General features: G+C 41.2%; 1 protein-coding gene across 1 annotated transcript in view; it reads right to left on the bottom strand.

Moving 5' to 3' along the window:
- The window catches only part of lrrk1 (leucine-rich repeat kinase 1), a 242398-nt gene that overhangs the window by 202251 nt on the left and 25441 nt on the right, over positions 1–14706 (bottom strand). The gene's annotated exons all lie outside the window — the stretch shown is intronic.

Here is a 14706-nt window from a genome sequence, read left to right as displayed (position 1 = left end):
TAGCTTTATTACCAGGAAGCATCCAGGTAAACCTCTTCTGCACCCTTTACATCCTCCCTCTAACGTGGCAACCAGAACTGAATATAATTCTAAGTGTGGCCTAACCAAAGTATTATAAAGCTGCAACATGACACCCTGATTCTTGTGTTCAACTCTCTGACCAATAACAGCAAGCATGCCATACGTCTTTTTTTAACCACCCTATCTACTTGCATGGCCACTTTCAGGGAGCTATGGACTTGAACCCCAAGACTCCCCAAGACATCAATGCTGTTCAGGGGCCTGCTACTAACTCTATACTTTTCCTTAACATTTGATCTTCCAAAGTGCAGCACCTCACACTTACTTGGATTAAACCCCAACTGCCAATTCTCCACCCCATATCTGCAACTGATCTATATCCTGTTGTATCCTTTGACAACCTTCAATACTATCCACTATCCATCTTTGCACGTCTGCAAACTTACTAAGCCACACATCTACATTTTCATCCAAGTCACTTATATATATCATTAACAGCAGAGGTCCTAGTATGAATCTCTACAAAACACCACTGGTCATGGACCTCCAGCCAGAAAAACACCCACCTGCCTTCTGTGGGCAAGCTAATTTTGAATCAAAGCAGCCAAGTCACTGTGGATCCCATGCATTTGAATCTTCTGGATGAGCCTACCATGAGGGATCCTGTTGAAAGCCTTGGTAAAATCCATGTAGATAAACAGCTTTGCTATTTACCTTATCTCAACCCCTCATGATTTTGTAAACTTCTAAGGTTACCCTTCAACCTGCTATGCTACAGTGAAAAAAGTCCCAGCCTATTCAATCTCTCCCTATAACTTAAACCCTCCAGTCCTGGCAACATCCATGTAAATCTTTTCTGTACCCTTTCCAATTTAATAATGCCCTTCGTCACCAACGTCCTGTACAATGGCAACATGACATCCCAACATGACATCTCAATGGTCTGAGCAATGAAGTCAAGCATACCAATCATCTTCTTCCAGCCTCCTAGATTGCCCTGATCCACTACAATCTGTCAAGTGTTGTAAAAAGTCCACAGCAGATGCCATCTCCCTGGTCCTATACTCACCCTTGAAACATCTGGATAACAAGGACATCGACATCAGGCTCCTATTTATTGTCTTTAGCTTTCAACACCATAATTCCAACCAAAGTCAGAGACCTAGGACTCTGCTTTTCTCTCTTCAACTGGATCTATAGACCACAATCACTAAGGATAGACACCTCCTCTACAATAATGCTCAACACTAGTGTCCTGCAAGGCTACGTACTCAGCCTCTTTCTATACTCCTTATCTACACAAGACTGTATGTCCAAATTCAGCTCTAACTTTATTTACAAATTTGCTGATGACACTGTAGTGGGTAAAATCTCAAACAATGACAATACAGTACAGTAAAGAGACAGATTATTTCTTTATACCATGCCACTAAATTATCTCTCCCTTATAGTAAGTAAAACGAAGGAGTCGGTCATCAACTTCAGGAAGTTGAGTGGAGGACACATCCCTGCCAGTATCAATGGTGCTGAGGTGGAGGTCGTTGAAAGTTTCAAGTTCCTAGAAGTAAATATCACGAACGATCTAGCCTGCTCTATCCATGTCGACACTACAGATAAGAAAGCACACCAATGCCTTTGCTTTCTCAGAAGGCTAAGGAAATGCATGATCTCAATTACTCTTCCCAATTTTGATAGCTGCACCATAGAAAGCATCCTATCCCAATGAATCACAGCTTGGTGTGGAAACTGATCTGCCCAAGACTGCAAGAAATTAGACAGGTGTGAATTCCCAGTTCATCATGAAAACCAACCTTCCTAACACTGACCCTGTCTACTCTTACTCTGCCTCAGGAAAGCAACCAATGTAATCAAAGACCACTCCCAACCTGATTAGTCTCTTCATCTTCTTCCATTGGGCAGAAGATACAAGTTTGAAAACAATGTACCAACGGATTTAAGAACAACTTCTTCCCAAGTGTTATCAGACTTAGGAAGGGACCCCTCATATAGTGGAGTTGATCTTTCTCTGCACCTTATCTGAAGCTGTAACACAATATTCTGTATTCTGTTCTATTACCCTGAAGTACCAATGTAAGACATGATTTTTCTGGTTAGTGCGCAAAACAATACTTTTCACTGTATCTCAGTATGTGACAATAATAAATCCAAGAGTAAAAAGTGAGGTCTGCAGATGCTGGAGATCAGAGCTGAAAATATGTTGCTGGTTAAAGCGCAGCAGGTCAGGCAGCATCCAAGGAACAGGAAATTCAACGTTTCGGGCATAAGCCCTTCATCAGGAATCCTCAACTCTCAAAGAACTATGTACCTGAACCCGAGGTTTCTCTCTTTGATAACACTCCATGAGGCCATTAACAGTGCAAGTCTTACACTTGTTTGCCTTATTATAATGCAACACCTTGCATTTATCCAAATTAAACTCAATCTGCCACTCCTCAGCCCATTTGTCCAATTGATCAAGATCCCTTTGTGATCTTAAAGTAATTTTCTTCACTGTCTACCCTACCACCAATTTTAGTGTAATCCCCAAACTTACTAACTGTGCTTCCTAAATTCTAATCCAAATCTTTTATATAAGTGACAAACAACAGTGGACCCAGCACTGATCCCTTGTGCATTTCAAAGTTTCTGGCAGAGTTCAGAATGTGGGATAAACAGTCATAATCTGGAATGAGGTCTATTTCCTACGGGGCAATGTTCCCTTCGAATTTCATCTATTCCTTGATTTTTAAACCTTTGCATTCAGGTTATGACCCAGAGAAATCTACCCCACCTCATTCATTGAAAAGAAAACATTTTGAATGTGACAGCCAAAGTTAGTTTGAGATTTCACCTTCTGTCTAAATACCAGACAGGCAACTGGTGCTCATGGCTGGAAGGGGAGTCCACTGGCTGCATGTGACCCCTTATTTTACAACTGCTCTGCATGAAATTCCCATGTGGACTTAGTGAGTAGCTTCAGCTTATAACAGACAGAAATACAATGAAAGCGATTTGAGGAAATATGTTGAGCAGGAACAAAAAGGAGCCACCTGTGCCTCCAAATGACAACTTTCAAGCCCCAGTTTGGAAACTTGCCACCCTTCTTGCATTCAGGGAATGGTGAGTGGAGACCCTTACGTGGCCTTTTATTGACCTCTTAAGGACCTTAATTGTTCATGAGTTAGAAAAGTTACCCCTGGATCTTCTCAACTTACACTTAATTGTTGAGGTGATAACAAAGCGGCAAGTTTCTCTCCAGACCTAACTTAATTATTTCCCCTTCTCACGTCATCTCCAATAGAAAAACTGACCCAATGTGAATGTCATTCTCTCACAGATCAACTCACTTACCTACTATCTTACCAATGAATGCTGTTGCCACCCTTACATCTTTTGTCAACTCATACTTTTCCCCACATGCTCCATGTTAAAGCACCAGTATTTTGATCCTGTTGCTGGGCCCTTGCACTCTATAGACAGCACAAGAAACAGTAATAAGAGTTGGCCATTTGGCCCCTCAAGCCTGTGCTGCCAGTTCAATAGGATCATAGTTGACTGGCATTCCTTTTGTCCACTTTGCAACCCCTTTCCTTTAACTCTTGATTTTCCCACTGATCAAAAATAAACCTATCTCAGCTTTAAATATACACTAGTTCTCTGTCCCACAGCTCTCTGTGCAAGGTGTTCCAATGTCTCAACCCTCCAAAACATTCCTCATCTCAGTCCTGATCTCTTTTTGCAGCCCCTCCCTCCCCCCAATAAAGGACTGATATAAAAAGGTGTAAATAAATTGATTCTTCACTGAAGTTCCTGACTCTCTTCCCAGCTTTGTACCCCCACCTTTCATCCTTCTCCTCACTAGAGTCAAGCTGTGTCTTTGCATTGGAGCCCCATGCATCACGGATGGTTCTCTTCCACATTGCCCCATGAGAAAGCTCAGTGAGAATGCCAGTGAATCTTGGTCTTAATAATATTTGAGAAACAGGAAGGGGAATTCTCAGTAGGTGGAACAGTTTGCAAAAAGCCAAGGAGGAATATTAATGTCATTCACCAGGTAGGAAATTTACAGGCTCAGGTCAATGTTGTATTTATATAAATGCCAAAAATTAATATCAGTGGAAAGTTGAACCGGGTGTAAAATCAGCATTGTACCCAATCCTTGGTGATCCCATCCAGTGTGTTAGATGTGAATTATTATAACTGGAAGAATAGTTTTGTGTGTGATGTGACACGAGTCTTTGTACTAGACTACTTTCCGTGCCTTCAGTTGGTATGTTTCTTCTCTCTTGGATTGCCTCATATGCCTTTGTGCATGATTTGCTCAATTTCTTTATGAATCCTTTGATAATTTTCACTGTTACTTCAGCCTTTCCATTTGACTGGGGATAGAGTGGAGATGATGTCTGGTGTTGAATTTTACAAACCTTTATGAAGTAGCTGAATTCTTCTGAGAGTAACTGAGAGCTATTGTCCCTCATCACAATATCAGGGATGCCACAATGACTAAAGCATTAAATATATTTGTTGCAATCTCAGTTTTAAATGGAAACACTGCAGTTCTGTTTCATATCATCTTTCACTTTGATCAATACCAGGAGATGAAAATTCACAGACATCATTTGTTACCCTGTGCTTTCAGCTCTGGATGATTCGTTGTTCCTCTTTTATGGCTTCCTGTCTATAATTTTTTGCAGCTTTCAGTATGTCTGAACATTCCTGTTAGAAGCTGTGCCTGTATATAGCTTTTTAACACTTAGCACCAACACGCTATGCTATGTGCTTGCATATAGCAGTCTTGTTAGTTCTGTGACTTTATTTAATCGGCTGTAAGCTTGCAGGAGTATGGGTTACATGGCAAGGGCAAGCCAGGAGGCACAGTTGTAAGGTGATGCATTTCTATCCCAGAGTGCACCAGTAGACAATCTTTGGCCACTGTCCATTTATTTACTGCCTTCAAACTGTGTTGAACAGACCCTGCTCTACCAACATCACCAGTCACACACAGCAAGGTTCGGAGGATCTTTGGGAGAGCACTGACCAGTCATCTGTCTGTGCACTCACATTAATGGACACTCAGCTGATAACTAAACTTCTGATGTACAATCCGATCAAACAAATTTCTGCTCTATTCAGGGATCCTGAATAGCAATCTTGCTATTGCGGCAACTGTCACATACACAGTTACTTCGCATTGTTTCATTTCAATTGCTGATAACAACTTTCTCCTCCAATCCTTTTTTGGAAAACCAAATTACTCTCTTGCCTTTTTAAAAAAGTTTCCCAATAACAGGAAATAAAACCAAAAGCTTTGAGAGATAGGACTTTATCAAAGGGCATCTGTTAGTGTGACAAGGAATTTTTAGTACAATGGTTGAGAGGCCATTTCTAAAAGGCATTTCAGGAAGTAATTGAGTTCCTGTTACAGTTATAGTTTCCAATGTTCAGTCATATTTTAATTTAAGATTTGGAAGAGAGAAACCCTCCTTTGGAAATGTGAATTGCTTTTTAAAATTTCACTCTGTCCTGTTCAGGCATCTTTTTCAAAAGGTTCTTTTTTGAAGATTTTAGTTCAATCCCAACCCATGAACAAAACTAGTACTGAAACACAAGAATAAGAATTATGGTTAGAACAAATTAAGAGAAACTGTTGTCTGTGAGAGGACAGGAAGCAGCCAAAGGACAGAAATTTAAGACAATTTTAAAAAGAACTAGAAGAGACAAAGAGAAGCGGTTTCTCAGCAAAAGGCATTGCCTGAAAAGACAATGGAAGCACGTACAGTATAATTGAACTTTCCAAGGGAGAACTGGATACACATTTTGAAGGGCAATTGGAAAGAGGAGACCGGAAAAAACTAGATAGTTCCTTAAAACAGCTGGTCTACATATGAAGGATTAAATAACCTCAACGGCCATTCTTCTTCATTTCCATCTGGTTCCACAGTTGTGTGTCAGGAGAGGAAACACAATTTAAGATGAGACTTGTGGCTGTTCAAAATCTGATCTTGGGTGAGCTCCTATTTACACAAACAGCAGTCTGAGAGGCAGTCTGCCAAATCCAAGTCTTATGAAGATGTGAATGTACCTTTAAGACTGTCTTAAAAGCCAATGACACAAGCCGATGTTCTGGGGTATAAGACCGGGGGAAATTGAACAGTTGAGGGGAGAACTGCCAAGTCCTAGCATGTAACAGATACTTGAAAAATATCTCTCAAAAGTACCTTTTCGATCAGTAACCTATGACACAGAAATTCCTAACAAGGAGAAAAGACGACACAGGAAGATCCGAAGACAAGCTGCCTGGTTTTGAAATAAGAAGCGTTGTTTTGTAAATCTTAATTGGGAGTTTTATCGGACTAGTATGGTAGAAGGGAAGGTAAAAAGTTAGAGGAAGGACTTGTACATAGTTGTTAGCTCTGTTATACTTCAAGAAATAAAGTTGTTAATTTTTACTTTAAATCATTCTTGGCCCCTCGAATTTTTACACATTACTGCACGGGATAAATATTTTCTGTGTGGCTGGTTTTAAACTAAGGAGGTGAGTTTACCTTGTGTCGTAACACAAGTTTGAACATGTACAACCTGTGGCAGAACAGTGGCTCACAGGTTAGCACTGCTGCCTCACAGTCTCGGGGGACTGGCTGTGTGGAGTTGCACATTCTCCCAGTGTCCGAATGAGTTTCCTCCAGGTGCTCTGGTTTCCTCCCACAGTCTAAAGATGTGCAGGTTAGGTAGATTGGCTTTGCTAAATTGCCTATAGTGTCCACGGCTCTGTAGAATAGGTTGATTAGCCACGGAAAACGTGGGGTTATGGGGATAGGATAGGGAAGGCAGTCTCGGTGGGATGCTCTTCGGAGGGTCGGTGCAGACTCTGGGTGTAATGGCCTGCTTCCAGACTGTAGGGATTCTATGCTAATTCTATATGATACACACACATTTTCAAATATACTTGTGTTGTAATGAAATTCCCACTGGCCAAAAGTAAAACTCCCTTCTGGGAGAAAACTCGTCAAACAGGTCTGAATGATGCAATTTCTGTCACAGGAACTGGATCCTAAAGCATAGATGTCTTCTGAGATAGTGGCAAGGTTAGTATTGATTAAGTTGGTCTGAGGGAGTCTTCTGAATGAACTACAGGAGTCATAGGGTCTTACAGCACGGAGACAGGCCCTTCAACCCAAACTGGTCCATGCCAACCAAAATGCCCACCCACGTTAGCCCCTTTTCCCTGCACTTGGCCCATATCCTTCTAAATCTTTCCTGTCCATGTATTTGTTCAAATGCCTTTTAAATATTGTTAATGTACTTGTCTCAACCACTTCCACTGGCAGCTCATTCCAATATGTATAGTCTGTGTCAAAAAAAAAAGTTGCCCCTTAGGTTACTTTATTCTTTCCCCTCTAACCTTAAACTGATTCCCTCTCATCCTCTATTCCCCAACCCTGGGAAAAAGACTATTCACCCTATCCATGCCTCTCATGATGTCATACACCTCTATAAGGACTCCCCCTTCAGTCTCCTACACTCTGAAGAAAAAAATCCTAGCTTGTCTAACCTCTCCCTATAACTCAAACCCTTGTGTCCTGGCAATATTCTTGTAAATTTCTTTTGCACTCTTTCCAGTTTAATAACATCCTTACTATAACAAGATAGCCAAAACTGAACACAATACTTCAAGTGCAGCCTCACCAACATTCTGTATAACTGCAACATAACTTCCCAACTTGTATATGCAATGCCCTGACTGATGAAGGCCAGTGTGCCAATAGCATTCTTCCCTGCCCTGACTACCTGTGAATCCACTTTCAGAGAATCGTAATATAAATAAGTGTGATTCTTACATTTTGGAAAGTCAAATGCACCTGAGTCCTCTGTTCCACTACACTCCTCAAGGCCCTACCATTCACCATGAAACTCCTACCTTGATTTGACTTTCCAAAATATTAAACTTCATTTGCCATTTCTCAGCCGCCTTCACCAGCTGATCAAGGTTCTGCTGCAATTTCTGACAACCTTCCTCACTGCCCACAATACCACCTATTTTAGTGTCATCTGCAAACTTACTAATCATGCATTGTCCAAATTGTTGACATAGATAACAAACAGCCACAGGAGACTCCTGAACTACCTTTCTATATCTCCTGACAGTCACCCACCTATCTGACTGAACCTGCAGTATAGCCACCTCTCTAAATCTACTAAGCATCACACTGTGTCTCCTGGACGCTCCTCACCGAATAAGAACAAGAAAACTATTTTCGAGGAGTTGGTGATTGAAACAGTAACCATGTCAACATTTAGAAACGAGAGATATCCAGCTAACGAAAAGGGAAACAGGATGAGAACATTCATTAGAATCCTGCTCATATCAACATTAAACACCAACGCAGACTGGTTGGGTGTGTTTCTGGGTTGGAGTCCCACGTAACTTTGCAGCTTCCTGCTTCATCATAGGATTGTTATGTAGCCTGAACTTGGCAACTTGTCTTAATTATTTTGGGAATAACTATCCCTGCACTGACCGAAGAAACAGAAGCAGCGCTGCAGGGAAATGTAACAAAATGAAAACAAGGAACATAGATTCAGTGTGATTGTGACAAAGACCAAGACGATGATGATAAGCAGAAATTTCACCCTAGACGTAAGTGGACAAATCCCAAAACAAAAACGGATTCACACACCTTGAATAGATTATCTCAGACAATGGGATGCATGATTGTGAGATCGAAAGTGAATTAAGATACAATGCTGTTACAATGAAAAACATGTTAACTTCGAATAAAGTTACCTTGTATCTCTGAATCTCAGACTATTGATAAGCTATTGCATTTGAAGTGCAGACATTTAGGATATTCTGTATATCCGACACAGACAAGACTAGTGGAGAAGTGCGAGAAATGACTGGAGAGAAAAGAATAGTGCAAAACATCAAGGAGAAAAAGATTTATTTTGGTTACTACATTAGATCAGACTGCAAGTAGAGATGTTCTTTCTGGAGAGAAAGATTCATGGAAAAGGTTAAAAATCACACAACACCAGGTTATAGTCCAACAGGTTTAATTGGAAGCACTAGTTTTTGGAGCGCTGCTCCTTCATCAGGTGGCTGTGGAGTATAAAATTGTAAGAAACAGAATTTATTGCAAAGGCTTACAGTGTGATGTAACTGAAATTATATATTGAAAACGACCTGGATTGTTTGTTAAGTCTCTCATCTGTTAAAATGATCATGTTGGTTTCAGTTTTTTCATATGTAAATTGCAAACTTTTTCAAAAGTTACATTCTCAAGTGAAAATGTAGAAGAGTGAAGCAGTGGAAATGAATGATAGATGAAACTGACTGTATGCTGTTGACTTTTGGTGATTATGTAAGACAAGTGGAGGACATAGCCAAGGCAGAACAATGGGAAAATAGAGGGCAGTTTTTTCACACATAGGGTGATGCATATGTGGAATGAACTGGCAGAGGAAATGGTAGATTCCGGTACAGCTACAATATTTAAAAGATGTTTTTTAGGTACATGATTATGAAAGATTTTAGAGGGATACGGGCCAAATGAGCAAATGAGACTAGCCTAGTTTGGGAAACTTGGTCGGCATGGACAAGTTGGACCAAAGGGCCAGTTTCCATGCTCTATGGCTTGTTAGGAAAACATAACTGGTTCGTCAATGAACAAAAATAACAAAAGAACTGTAGAGAGAAAGCAGAGTTAACGTTTCAAGTCCAGTGACCCTTCTTCGGAAAAATTCTACTGAGGTTTTTCAGAAATTTCTGTTTTGATTTATCAATTTACTTATACATGGAACAGTACAACACAGTACACAAGCTCTTCGGAGTTCGACATTGTGCTAACCTTTGATCCTACTCTAAGATCAAACTAATGTACATACCCTTCAGTTTACTATTATTCATGTGTCCATCCAAGTGCCACTTAAATGTCCGTAATGTATCTGACTCTACTAACACTGTCGATAGTGTATTTCACACACCCACCACTCTTTGTGGAAAGAATCTACCACTGACATCTACTGACATCTCCCCTAAACCTTCCTCCAATCACCATAAAATTATGTGTTTCTCACCACCCCCCCCCCCCCCCCCCCCCCTCCACCACCGCGTATCCATTCTATCTATGCCTCTCATCATCTTGTACTCCTCTATCAAGTCACCTCTCATACTTCATTCCAATGAGAAAAGCCCTAGCTCCCTCAGCATCCTGGTAAATCTCCTCTACACCCTCTCTAAAGCTTCCACATCCTTCCTGTAATGAGGCAACCTGAACTGGACGTAATATTCCAAGTGTGGTCTAACCATGGCTTTATAGAGCTGCAGCATAACCTTGTGCCTCTTAAACTCAATCCTGCTGCTAATGAAAGCCAATACACCATACACCTTCTTAACAACCCTATCAACTTGTGTAGCAACTTTGAGAGATCTATGGACATGGATCCCAAGGTCCCTCTGCTCCTCCACACTGCTAAGAATCCTGCCTTTAACCGTGTAATCTGCATTCAAATTTGATCTTCCAAAATGAATCACTTCACACTTTTCCAGGTTGAACTCCATCTGCCACTTCTCAGCCTAGCTCTGTATCCTGTCAATGTCCCGTTGCAACCTTCAACAGCCCTCCATAACTTCACTAACCTTTGTGTCATCAGCAAACTTACTAACACATCCTTCCACTTCCTCATTTATAAAATGACAAAAGACAGAGGTCCCAGCACAGAACACTGTGGCACACCACTGGTCACCGCGCCCCAGCCTGAATATTTACCATTGACTACCACCCTCTGTCTTCTATGGACCAGCCAATTCTGTATCCAGACAGCCATATTTCCCTGTATTCCCTGCCACCCTACTTTCTGAATGAGCCTACCATGGGAAACCTTATCAAATGCTATGCTAAAATCCATACACACCACATCCACTGTTCTACCTTCATCAATGTGTTTTCTCACATCCAAAAGGAATTCAATAAGGCTTATGTAGGCATGCCCTGCCATGCTGACTATCCCTAATCAAACTCTGCTTTTCCAAATGATCATAAATCCTGTTCCTCAGAACCCTCTCCAATAACTTGCCCATCACTAATGTAAGACTGACTAGTCTGTAATTCCCAGGGTTATCCTATTCCCTTTCCTGACACACTCCAGTTATCTGATACTACTCCAGTGGACAGTGAAGACACAAAGATTATCACCAAAGGCACAGCAATCTCTTCCCTTGCTTCCTGTAGAAACCTGGGTTTAGCCTGTCTGGAGCGGGGACTTATCTATCATGTTTTTCAAAATTTCCAGCACATCTTTCTCCTTAACATCAACCTGTTCAAGTATATCAGCCTATTTCATGTCACCCTCACAAACAACAAGGTCCCTCTCATGAGTGAATATGAAGCAAAGTCCTCATTAAGGGCCTCCCCTACCTCCTTCAACTCCAGGCAGAAGTTCCCTCCACTTTCCCTGATCAGCCCTATCCTCACTCTGGCCATCCTCTTGTTCCTCACATAAGTGTAGAATGCCTTAGGGGTTTTCCTTAATCCTACCCACCAAGGTTTTTTCATGCCCCCTTCTCATTCTCCTAAGTCGATTATTCTTTCTTGGCTACCCTCTAGAGCCCTGTCTGATCCTTGTTTCCTCAACCTTAAGTAAGCTTCCTTCTTCCTCTTGACTAGATGTTCCACATCTCTTGTCATCCAAGGTTCCTTCACCCTACCATCCCTTTCTTGCCTCAGTGAGACAATCCTATCTAGCACTTGCAGCAACCTCCACATTTCTGTCCTGCATTTTCCTGAGAATATCTACTCCCAATTTATGCTCCACATTTCCTGCCTAATAGCATTGTAATTCCCCCTCCCCAATTAAATAATTTCCCATATCATCTGTTCTTATCCCTCTCCATGACTACAGTGAAGGTCAGGGAGTTGTAATTAGCTCCGTTTATGCAAAGGATCACTTCAATGCTTTCTGGCACGAGCTCTACTTGAATCGAGAGTGTAGCGCTGGAAAAGCACAGTAGGTCAGGCAGCATCCAAGAAGCAGGAGAATCGACGTTCAGGCGTAAGCCCTTCATCAGGAATTATGCCTGAAACGTTGATTATCCTGCTGCTCACATGCTGACTGACCTGCTATGCTTTCCCAGCACCACACACTCAACTCTGATCTCCAGCATCAGCAGTCCTCACTTTTTCCTACAAGCTTTACTTGACTCCATTTGTGTAACATGCTGACAGAACTAGCTAGAAATCAAAAGTATAGTCAACAGAAGTTGTGCCAGAACAGAACACCATTACTCACTTCCAAACACTAGAAAAAGCGGCTCTTAACTGCTACTTTTGTTTTTCATTTATGTATTTCCCACTACCTCCTTAATTCTATAGCCTTTAACTTTCTCCACAGCTACCATAGGAGTTCTAGAAGTTTCCAGAAATCCACCAACACAATATCTGCACTTCTCAGAACTACCAGAGAACTTTCAGACTTGTCAAGCATGATCTTTCTTTGTGGAAAATGTGTTGAATAGATGTTAAATGAACTGGCCTGTGATTATATGGGTTAAGATCAGCCTCTCTTTTTGACACTGCAATCAAAGGTCAATCAGCACCTGATTAAGGGGCTGGACATTAGACAGGATGCGGTTTCAGCAGTTACAGTCTGCTTCCGATACCCCTCACCACAGACCCCAACTTGAGAACATTCCTCCCCACTCTACTACGATACCCAAATCACTTACATTTGTTCTGAATCCTTGTGAACCTGACTGCTCTTGCACCAGTGCCAACAGCTTTCTCCAAGGCACCACTGAACACAAGAGCTTCCAGCCTCTGATTGGCCAGAAAATCTTACTACATGGACCTTTCCTTGGGAAGGTGGTGAAGGGCTGTCTTCTTGAACCACTAATGTTGTGCAGATACCCCCATAGTTCCAGGATGTTGACACAGTGGCAACGAAGGAACAGCGATATATTTCAAAGTCATGATGGTGTGAGGCTTGGAGGAGAATTTGCAGATACATGGTTATGTTCCCAAGTGTCTGCTGCATTTGTCCTTCCAGGTGGCAGAAGTCTAATGTTTGGAAGTTACTGTTGAGATACCTTGATGAATTATTGCAGTGCACCTTGTAAATGGTACACACTGCAGGTTTTGATCTCTTTTGCCCGTGTTGGACCAAGGCTATGAAAAGATTGGGAGGTGAGTGGCCCCAGTGATCAAATAATATTTTAACCATTTCCCACAGCATCCATGGGCATAACCCATCAGTTCATGGTATCTTGTCCTCCCTTAGTTTAACTAACATCTAAGTACCTTCTTTTGAAAAGTCATTTATCTTGAAGAAGCACACCCTATCCAGACTTGAACATTTATTGCTGTTCCATCAGTGTTGATACATCAAAATCTTTGAACTCCCTCCCTAATGGCATTGTGGGTAAAACTCCACTAAATGGACTGCAGCTCACCAAGAGCTCACATAATCTGTTCACATTGTCCCATCCAATGCATTCAGAAATCCCAGCAACTCGTTAAATGTTGACTGAATGCCCAAGTTGATCAGTACATAAAAGTATGAAGAATTGTTAAGGCATTTTGGGGATATTGATGAGACATATGCATGACATAAACCATCTGGAAAGGTCTGGAGGAAACTGTCATAACACTAAATGCTAATCAAGGGAGAAGAAGAATGGAAAGTGATTGGAAAAACTTGTTTTGTCAACTGGAATGAAAAGAGTGAAGAAGCAGGAGATTTTGTGGTGTACCAGTAGTGGCCCTGCCTCTGGACTAAGAAGCTTCAGGTTTGGGTCACACTCTTGTCAGTTAATGGCTATGAATGAGTTCATAATGTGGCCAAAACAGACAATCCTTTTGATGCACCTACAGCAAGAGTGTTTTCTGGTCAGCTGGAACCATATAATGGCTGCAGCGCGGCAGCCCCCACATTAAAAGACTCTATATGTTACAATGGGATTTACTCAGTTGTATTTCACATTGAGGGGCTACCAGAAATAAAATAAGAGCAGCTATTTTAAAGTGAAGGAAAGTCAGACCACAAGAATGCATGCAGCACGGCGGGGGTCTCACCTGAAGAATGGAAGGTCTGAGTACTAAGTTATGTTGCTGAATGAAACAGGTGGGTGAATGTATCTGTAAAACCTGTTGTACTTTCAATATTAGCTTGAATAAAACCAGTTAGTTAGAAAAGTTCAAGTCTTGTTTGAGCTCAACTCTGATTACGCCTAAAAAAAAACTCACAAGGAAACATAGGAAATAGTAACCAATCATTTAACAATCAAAGTGCAGATGGTTCAAAATCCTGTGGACGAGACTGAACAGAAAAAATGCAATGGTATTAAGTTCCAACCAGACCTCTGAATGGTTTTCTAAGAGTCTTACCCCCAAGTTTCCATGACCTCCAGTCTTTGACTTGACCTTCCCTGGACAGTTATCTATCATACTTATCATTGCTCTTTCTATCTAAATGAATGGGCATCACACTTAGATGACCTTAAAAATGGATATTTCCAATTTTAATTTATCCAGCTTTAATAGCTGTAAGCTATGTCATTTGCAACCTCATTGGCCTGAAACATTAACGCTATTTCTCTCCATTATTTCCTTCCCAGCTATTTTTGTTCTTGTTTTGTTCATAAAGTTGTTTTCTGAAGATAAAGTGAGGGTCCTACCAATCCAATTGATT

The sequence above is a fragment of the Hemiscyllium ocellatum genome, chromosome 39, assembly GCF_020745735.1.
Source record: "Hemiscyllium ocellatum isolate sHemOce1 chromosome 39, sHemOce1.pat.X.cur, whole genome shotgun sequence".
Taxonomy (NCBI): domain Eukaryota; kingdom Metazoa; phylum Chordata; class Chondrichthyes; order Orectolobiformes; family Hemiscylliidae; genus Hemiscyllium; species Hemiscyllium ocellatum.
This window is presented reverse-complemented; position numbering and strand designations above follow the sequence as displayed.